The sequence below is a fragment of the Echinops telfairi genome, unplaced genomic scaffold (genome assembly GCF_000313985.2).
Source record: "Echinops telfairi isolate 266 unplaced genomic scaffold, ASM31398v2 ScPeMD7_7475;HRSCAF=8513, whole genome shotgun sequence".
NCBI lineage: Eukaryota > Metazoa > Chordata > Mammalia > Afrosoricida > Tenrecidae > Echinops > Echinops telfairi.
This window is the reverse complement of record NW_022111379.1, coordinates 14,522,082-14,531,547: the sequence shown is the minus strand read 5'-3', so window position 1 is coordinate 14,531,547 and position 9,466 is coordinate 14,522,082.

The window sequence follows — 9,466 nt, the reverse complement described above, 5'->3', positions numbered from 1 at the left end:
TGGGGCTTTTGGGTGGCTTGTTTGAGAAGCCCTGGTGGCGCAGTGGTCATGGTGTTTGACTGCTCACCGAAAGGACAGCTGTGTGACTCCACAGCTGTGGCATGGGAGAAAGACGGGGCAGTCCGCTTCTGTAAAGAGTACAGCCTTGGAAATGCCCTGGGGCTGTTCTGCCCTGTCCCAGAGCGTCGTCGCTACGTGTTGGAATTGACTGGACAGCAGTAGGTGGCTGCCATGTTCTGTGTCGGCCAGGTTTATGAAGGTTTCCAGCGGTGGGTGAATAGATTGGGTGACGTGGAGTTGAGGACCAGCTTCATGGTTGTAGAAGCTATGAGTCCCACAGAGTGCTGGGCTCAGAAGGGCTCCACACTTACAAGGTCCCTGCAATTATTAATTTTTTCCACTTGGTTCAACATATGGGAGGATATTTCACTCATAGAAAAAAACCAAAAAGCCAATACCCAATACCAAACCCAATACCGTGAAGTCGATCCTGACCCATAGCCACCCTATATAGGGTTTCCAGGACTGGACATCTTTACAGGCGCAGCAGTTTCAGCTTTCTCATTTGGAGAGATAGTTGATTGAAGGCAAGAAAAAGCTCCGCAGAGGCTGTAGAATTGTCAACATATATCTCAGGCCTCTGCCCCACCCAAGGCATCTGGGCAGCTCCATCTCCCCTGCCTCAGGGAACAGATGCCACAGCTAAAACGGAGGACCGAGGAGGCACTTTCTGGACATAGCTTGTGCATTTCAACCATTTACACCCGAAAGAACTCAAGTCAAAGAGTTTCTTGTCATGTTCTACATGATAGTAAAGGTGCTCAAGTACTTCTCCCTGAGATCTCACAGATGGGGAGAGGAAGAACAAGGACATGTAGGGTGCGGGGTGGAGCATGTGGTTCCATAAGGGGCTGCTAGCTGATAGGTCAGCAGTTTGAAACCACCAGCTGCTCTGCAGGAGAAAGACGAGGCTTTCGACTCCTGTGAAAAGTTCCAGTCGTGGAAACCCCCCAGGACAGGTCTACTCTGTCCTCTAGGGTCCCTCGGAGTTGACGAAATGGTTGGTTTGGGTGTGGGACAAAGGGCATCGGATCTGAGGGAACCCCATGACAGAGGCAGAATCAGCATCACATCCAGGCCAACCTCACCCAGGAGTGGCCTTCCTGCGTGTACCAACATGCCATATCTTGGAATAACCACCCACGATCTGCAGCCAACAGCTCCCTTAGGAAAGCACCACCCCCAAATGGGTCTTCTTGTCCAAAGCTCTGAACCCTAGTAGGCCCCAGGCTAGAACCCTAGAGAGCCACGTCCCCTCCCAGCTGAACGCTATCGCCATCTCCCCATCTACATTGGTGAAGTTTCACAGGTACATGTCTCTGGGGCAGTTTCTGGATATCTTCTCTCCCACCCCCACCCCCCTTCAAATTTTATATCAGCACAGAATAAAATTTAGTTGGTACCTTAAATATTGCCAACCTTCTGTATTGCTGTCCGTGAAAAGGCGAGTGTTTTCATTGTTTAATCAAATGAGATGGTATTTTCTAGCTACAAGATCATTGCTTTCCATCTCTTTGTTTGTATGAGCTTTGTATTTTCTAGAATGCTGCACTGCTGGGTATCTCTGCAGGCAGGGTTGGTGTCTTGGTCAACACTCTATCCCTTGACCCTGGGTCAGGGCCCGGGGCATGGTAGGCGTGTTTAGTGGGTGCTGTGGTGTGGCACGCCCAGCGTCCTCTTCAGGACCCAGGCACTCAATCCCCCAGACCGGCTAGTGCCAGTTGCTACAGCTCTTCCAATAACTGGTTGGATGCAGAGGCTTAGCCTCCTTGCCAAACCAGCTGCTGAGCTCCCAGTGGGATTGGCTGAGGCCTTTGTTGCAAATCCTTCCCGGTTCAACTCTTGCTGACCAATTTTGTTCCCTTCGACCTCCAGAGTACTCCCCAGTAGCCCTCTGCAGGGGCACTGGATTATTGAAGGTGGCTCTTCTAGCCAGAGTCTCTAAACTCCCACCAAACGACCTTTTCCTACATGGGTTTGGTGTGAAGGTGGGGGAAGATATGGATAGGACTCACCTGTGAGTAATCGGGACCAGAATTCACTGCAGTAGCATCCTGCTGTGCACAAAATGAGCCCTCCGAGAAACAGGAGGAGGGATCTCAATGCCAGCAAGAGCCAGGAGTGGAGTGAATTTTCTGGATCCAAGATCCCTGTGCAGTGAGCCTCCTGGATCCAGATGACAGCTATACCATCAGGGGAGCAGCATCAGAACCAGGAGTCAGAGCAGGGAACAGAGTGATGGACTCCCCAGCCCACAGAACTAGTAAAGCTGAGGTTTTTTGTGCAGGAGGCTGGCTTTCAGAGTGGGGTGCTTCTGGGCACTTAATTCAGGGAGCAAGATTTGCTGCCCCACGGAGCTTGAGCTGAATGCCTTCAGGTCGAGACTTACAGCCACGTCGTCTGCCCCTTTGGGCATTGATTAACAGACCTGAAAAGAACTTTGTCACATGTTCTGATAAACAGCCCAACTGGCATTACAACATTTTCACTTCCCTAGTAAACCCTTTCATCCTAATTTTGTCTGTGAGCTTCTGTGTAGCCATGGTGGTGGGTATTTGAACCCAGAGAGGTCAAATCTCCCTCTCGTCAGTGGATGCCAACTCATAGCAACTTTACAGGACAGAATAAAACTGCCCTGTGAGTCTCTGAGACGGTAACTTTTAATGGGAGCAGAAAGCTGTCTTTCTCCTGAGAAGTGCCTGGTGGTTTCGGGTTGCAGACTCTGTGGTTAGCAGCCCAGCGTGTAATATCCACTACATCACTAGGGCTCAGAGACCACCACAGAAAACAACTCACCCTACTTGGTTCAGTTTCCTAGGGAACTGACCGAAGACGGTGTCTCATGAATATTTACTGAACACGAACAAATAGGCTCTGGTATTGTACAGTATGTGGCTCCTCACTCTGAGCAGAGACAGGAGGAAAACCTCTGACCGATAGTTGTATATTTAACATTTTATTTTGTCATCGCGAGCCCCTAAAAGTCAGCCCAGACGCAAATCGCTCGCCCAGGCTCCGGGTCATCTGTGACTTCACGGGAGGAGAGTATCAATGCCTAATTGTTTCCATTATATTGTCATTTGACCAGCAGATGGCAGAGGGGACACTTGGCCAGCCACTCTCTGGCCCTCGGGCACCTACTCAGGGCTTCAACTTGAAGCCCAAATTACCCCCTTCGTCCCATTAAATTCCCCCGTCGGTGTAATTATGGCACTGTTTCATTTTGCAGCTAAGTGGCTGCTGCACTTGGCCTCACTTGCAGACAGAAAGGCGAGTTTGGTGTCCTGATATCCTGGGAAGAGGCCTGGAACAAGCCACTGCACACTGTTGGCTACGTTTCAGCACCGTGCCTCATAGTAACGAGACGAGCATATCGGCCCTGCATGCATCACAGGCCTGTTGTTAGGAATAAATGAAGGCTGCTGCAGTTTTGGAATGACGGGCGCCTTGGTGTCACAGTGGCTAAAGTGCTTGGCTGCTACCCCAATGCCTGAGGACCTGAGTCCCCAACTACCCTGCAGGAGAAAAACAAGGCAGGTGGCTGCCGTAGAGATGACAGCCTGGGAAGTCCACGAAACCCTTCGGCTGTGTCCAGCAGGATTGCTGAGTTAGAATCAGTTCTAACAGTGGGATTGGCTTGTGATTGGAGATGATTGAGGGGTCGAGCTAAAGGCGCCACAGGGGCTATTCCCTGGTCTAGAGAGCGCTGGGTGGGCAGAGATGGGTTCAAGTCTGCCAAGATGGAGGGATAGAGATTAGGGCCCCAACTCTCTGTCTTGGACGATGTTCTCTAAGTAGGCCCTGGTCCTGGTACTCAGGACCTGCTACCCCGTCTAAAGCCAGGCTTTTGGATGGGGCAGCCTTCCTCGTGTTGCGGGGCCCCATGATGTTTGTGCCCCCTCCTAGACTAGCACAGAGAGTTCCTGTGTGCTGGGCACCCACAGTGCAGTTTCCCTCTTCCAAGACTCACCCACTCCTGTCCTTCTTGCTGTGCGCGCTGTGAGAGCTTGAGAAAGTAACTGTGTTCGGGTGAGCTTCTCACATCGCTGAGATGGTCCTCTCCTCATTGCCTGAACTCTCCCGTCCCCACATCACGTCTGCTTGAGTAAAGAGCTGGAGCCAGGAGCCCAGCTAGTTTGAGCACAGGGTGCTGTACATGTTTGGCTTCATCAACCCTGTGGCTGGCTGAGCTCAAGGGCTGAAGATGAACTGCCAGGGGGTACACCAGAGCTGATCTGACTTGGATATCCACCCTTCCCTCTTCATTTATGTTAGGGAGGGTACGAAGGCGCTCCAAAAAGCTTGTGGGAAACTGGGATTAAAAGATAATGGGATTGCTTCATGAAGCCTTTGAAAGTCCTGAGTATTTCATTTCCTACGGACACTGTAATGAATTATCACAAACTTGGTGGCTTAAAATAACACAAATTGATAATGCTGTACCTTTTAAAAGTGCTATCTCATTATCCAACATTATCACTTATGATAGTAGGGTTACTCTTAATAAGGGTTTGTGCTCTGGAGCAGAAGAGCCAAATTCACTAATTAGAGAAAAGGAGAAGCTCATAATCTAAGAACAACTAGTTCTTTTAACATGGCCCTGCTCAATGCTCGCCCTCCTGAAGGATCAGGACGTATGGGTGCTATAGCAAAATGTGGTGAAGAAACCAGATGGTACCAGGCTATCAGGAAGAATAGCATCTGGGATCTGAAAGACTTGATTTAGAATAAGTAGGCATCTGTGACAGTTACATAATCTGGTATCAACTTGAGACAATTAAGAGTGAAGGGGTGGAGTTTAGCCTGTCAATCATGTCACAGCTTGATGACCTCATTCGGAGGCACTAAGGAGATAAATAGCTCACTGCAGGCAAGACCCACACTCTCTGCTAAACATTCCTGTTGACAAGTCACATGGAGCTATGCTGATGGAACCAGAGCCCTGGAGCTGGAGGAGCCATGTGGAGATCCACACCAGCACTGAGATGCTTCCACTGCCACTGGATCCACAAGACTTTCCATCCACTGGCCTGTGATCTTCCTGCATTTGGCATCATTGCATGTGTTGCATGAGTCTGAAGACGAAATTATAGACCGGTATCTGATATATGGGCTAATAATGGTCTTATGGACTTAATCTGGACTGGACTGGGATGTTTTCTTACTATACAATTACTCTTATATAAAGCTCTTTTTTTTTGTTTACACATCATGGTGGTTTATTGAGCTTGCTGATAGATGGAGATACATGTGCAAAGAACTGCCAACAGGAGTGGGGGCAGGCAGGCCAGGGGTCAGGCCGTCCAGCAGGGCAGGGCCGGAGGGTTCAGGACACAACATGGTGCAGTGGCTAGTGGCCTGGCTGACCCATCATCTGTGACAGGGCTTGGAAGCTCATCACTGTGCCTGTGGTGAAAGGAATGAGGAAGACGAGGATTCCCAGGAGGCCGAGGACCGTAGACACGTTCAGGTACGTGGCAGTGGGCGCGTGGCTCTGGGCCCCCATCATGTCTCCTGACATGAGCTCCACTACTCGGTGGCTGGTTGGCAGGCTGGTGGCTGCAGTGTCAGAGCAGAAGGCTGTGTTGGGTGGTAAATGGAGCATGGAGATGGGGCAGAGGGGTTCAGACAGGGTGGAGGTGTTCAGGCTTGGCACTTGCAGGGGTCTTTTGCTGGCAGGAGCCCTAGAGCCTCCATTTTTGAACTTGGGTGGGGAGGGGGAGGCCAGCAGGCAGTGGTTTCTGGGTGTTTTCACGGAGAGGAAAAATTCTGATGTGGGTCTGGGTAGGGCAGGTTCCCTCCTGGTTCCAAATCCTGACCCAATCGTCTCTGCCTGTGTTTGAAATGGCGTGTGTGGACTTGCCTGTCCAAAGGGACATCAAGGTTAGGGTGCAGTTGGTTGCAGAGGACAGAGCAGCCCCATAGGACTCCCTCTGACGTGACTCTTGGAGCCGGAGGTGCATTTATTTGTTGAAGTTTATAGGAGCTCTGGTGGTATAGTGGTTATGATTTGGACTGCAGTCCACATGGTCAACAGTTCGAAACCACCAGCATCGCCACAGGAGAGTGACTGTAGCAGTGAGACTCTCAGAAACCCACAGGGGATCAGCCTGGACTCGATGTCAGTGAGTTTGGTCTGAGTTTGGCATAATGCTGATCTTCACATAATGACTTGGTTGTTGAGACCCGTCATGTTACAAGTGAGAAGTATGTCAGAAATTGAAGCGAGTCTCCCTGGGTGGAAATCAATGAGTCAGAAGAACTCTGTCCCTTCTCAGTGGAGAATGTTTCCTTTTTTTTTTCTCCCCCAGTTTCTAGAGGCCGCTGCTATTCCTTGGCTTGTGGCCCCTTCCTCTGTCTTCAAAGTGTATCACTCCAACATCAGCTTCCATTACCACATATTCTTTTTCTGACGCTGACCCTCTTGTCTCTCTCCCCAAAGGCCCCTTGTGATTAGATTATGTGATCCAGATCCAGACTAGCCTCCCACTTTAAGATCCTTAACTTAATCACACTGGCAAAGTCTCATTCACCATAGGAGGGAAGGTATTCATGGCTCCTAGGGTTACCACATGGACATCTTTGGGGGCATTTTACCCAGCCTACTTCAGCGAGTTGTGAGAACTGACAGAGGGGTGCGTTTAGGAGAGCTTTGGGTCTAGAAGCAAATGGACAAGAGAGAAGTAAAATAATCGTCTACTGGTTAACCATGTACTTGGTTTCAGAGGCTGCGCTAGAGAATTCTCGTGATGCAGCGGTCAAAGCACTCAGCTGCAAACAGAAAGTTCCACAAGTGGAAGCCACCAGCCTCTGCAGGGAGGAAGATGGGGCAGTCTGCTGCCCGCCAGAGTCCAGCCTGGAAAACCCTGCGCTATGTGTCGGAGCCACCTGGAAGGAAATGAATTTTTTATTTTGTTTTGTATTTCAGCTTACCCAGAGCAGTTCAGCTTCTTCTCTTGAGTCTGAGAGAACTTGTCTACGGCATCTCATTGGACACATAGGGAACAAGACTGTGTCAGAGCCTGCAGGGAAATGGAGAAGGCAGCATGGGTGGGAGTCCACATCCTGGTCTGGTTGCTCTGAAGGCTGAGGGGACAGGAATGTAGTACATTACTGACCATTTACACTGACCATTAGCAGACTGTGGTGGGCAGCTCCTCGTTTCTCTAAGGAGGCAGACTCAAGATAAGGGATTGCAACATGCTGAGCATATGGACAGTGTCAGGCCAGGTAGACTGGAGAAACAAATCCAGGGAGTTTCATATATGTGTAAGAGAGACCATTATATCAAAGAGTAATTGTGTATTAACATCCAAGCCCAGTCCAGATCAAGTCCCTAAGTCCGATATTAGCCCATACAGCCTTGGCTTTAACACTGGTTAATAAACTTCACTCCTACAGATTCTTCTTAGAAGTTATAAAGTTGTTCTGAAGGCTGGTGCACATTTCCTTTTAAGGTCTAAATATTTGTGTGCATTTTTATGTAAAAAAAATGTAAGCAACCCAGATGGATGAATTTTACAAGCATATAGTGAGCAATTTTCACAAAGTAAGCAAGCTCATATTTGAAATTTTTATAATAAATATATTATTTAAACTGAACTTGGAAGTGATTCTAATGTAATCCTTAGGTAGGGAGTTCATATGTGAAAACGTCTTTGCAAATATTTGTTTTATTGCGACACATAATATGTTTAACATGAAAAAAAGAGTTAATTCAAATCATGCAGAGATTCACAGCACCGAATGGGCGGGTTTCCTGTAAGTGTACCTCTATCTAAAGATTAGTGAACCTTGGGCCCGGCAGAACGGCTTATGAGTAGGTAGAAATAAGTGTGTGGTTTGGTGCCACCCAGTGGTGAAGCAGGCACCACTGCACAGTAACACTGGAAAGGACTAGATGGCTCTCCTAAGCCCTGCGGACCTCAAGATAGATGGTCCCTGTCTTGGAAGAGTTCACAAATGAATAGGAAAACCAGTAAGTACTTACATAACTACTATCTATTAGAAAAGTGTTTTTGCTGCAATTGACAAAAAACAAAGTTTGGTGATGGAATCACAGGGATTCTCTGCCAGGTTTTACAGAGGAGGTGATGTTTGCGGGGAGCTCCAAGCCCGGTCTAACCAAGAGCATGGCCTTGTTCGTGAAGGAGCAGTGCTTTGGGGTAACTGGGTCCAGGAATCGTGGTGCCGTAGTGGGCTATGCATTGAGCTGCAAACCACAGGGTCATAAGGAGAAAGATAAGGCTTTAAGTCTACTAAATCCAAAAGGATCTCTGGTGGCATAGTGGTTACGCCTTGGGCTGCAATCTGCAAGGTCAGCAGTTTGAAGCCACCAGATGCTCTATGGGGAAAAGATGGAGTTTTTCTCCTCCTGTAAAGAGTTACAGTCTAAGAAAGTCACAGGGGCAGTTCTACCCTGCCCTACAGGGTCACCATGAGTCGTCATCAATTTGATGGCAGTGAGTTTGGTCTTTTGGTTAAGAAATTCAGAAACACTGTCGTTGAGTGGATTCCAACTCGCAAGGGACCTATAGGAGAGGGTAGAACCGGCCCTGTGGATTTCCAGAGACTCACTCATATGCAGGTGAAAGCGGGACATGAATGAGGAGGACCGAGGAAGAATCGAAGCATTTGAATCGTGGTGCAGGTGAGGGCTGTTGGAAGTACCAGGGACTGCCAAAAGAACACACACACGTCTGTCTTGGAAGAAGTGCAGCTAGAATGCGCCTTAGCAGGGAGGATGGTGATCTTAGAGGGTTCAAAGGGTTAGGAAAGGGGAGAAATGGAAACAGGAAACCCAGGGAGAGAGTAGGACAAGTGAGGAGGTTGAATGGATGAATCAGAATGAGTATGAATTGTGGAGTGTGAAGCGATGACCTGCTCTGTACATCTTCTAATTCACCATGAAAAGTTCAGGGCGTAAAACGGCCCCCTAATAACGTTCGCACCCTACTACTCATACCTTTCTGCAGTCCTAGGGTGGGTCTTTGCTGCCAACAGGGTCTTACTGGCAGTCCCTAGCTTACAGACAACTCCTGTTGTTGTGGCATGTCTCAGCTCTTCCCACTCATAGGGGCCCTATGTGACAAAGAACAAAACACTGCTGGATCCTGTGCCATCCTCACAATGGTGGTTTGAGCCACTGGTACAGCGACTAGATCAATCTGTCTCCTTCAAGGTGTTCCTCTTTTTTGCTGAACCTCTACTTCACCAATCACGGGGTTTGTGGTAGTTACATAATCTGTTGTCAATTTGAGATTTAAGAGTGAAGGGAAGGAGGTTAGCCTGTCAATCAGGTCCCAGCTTGATGACCTCATTTGGAGGCATTAAGGAGAGAAATAGTTCGCTGGAGGCGGGACACATGCTCACTCCCTGTGAGACATTACTGAGGAGGAGCCTGATG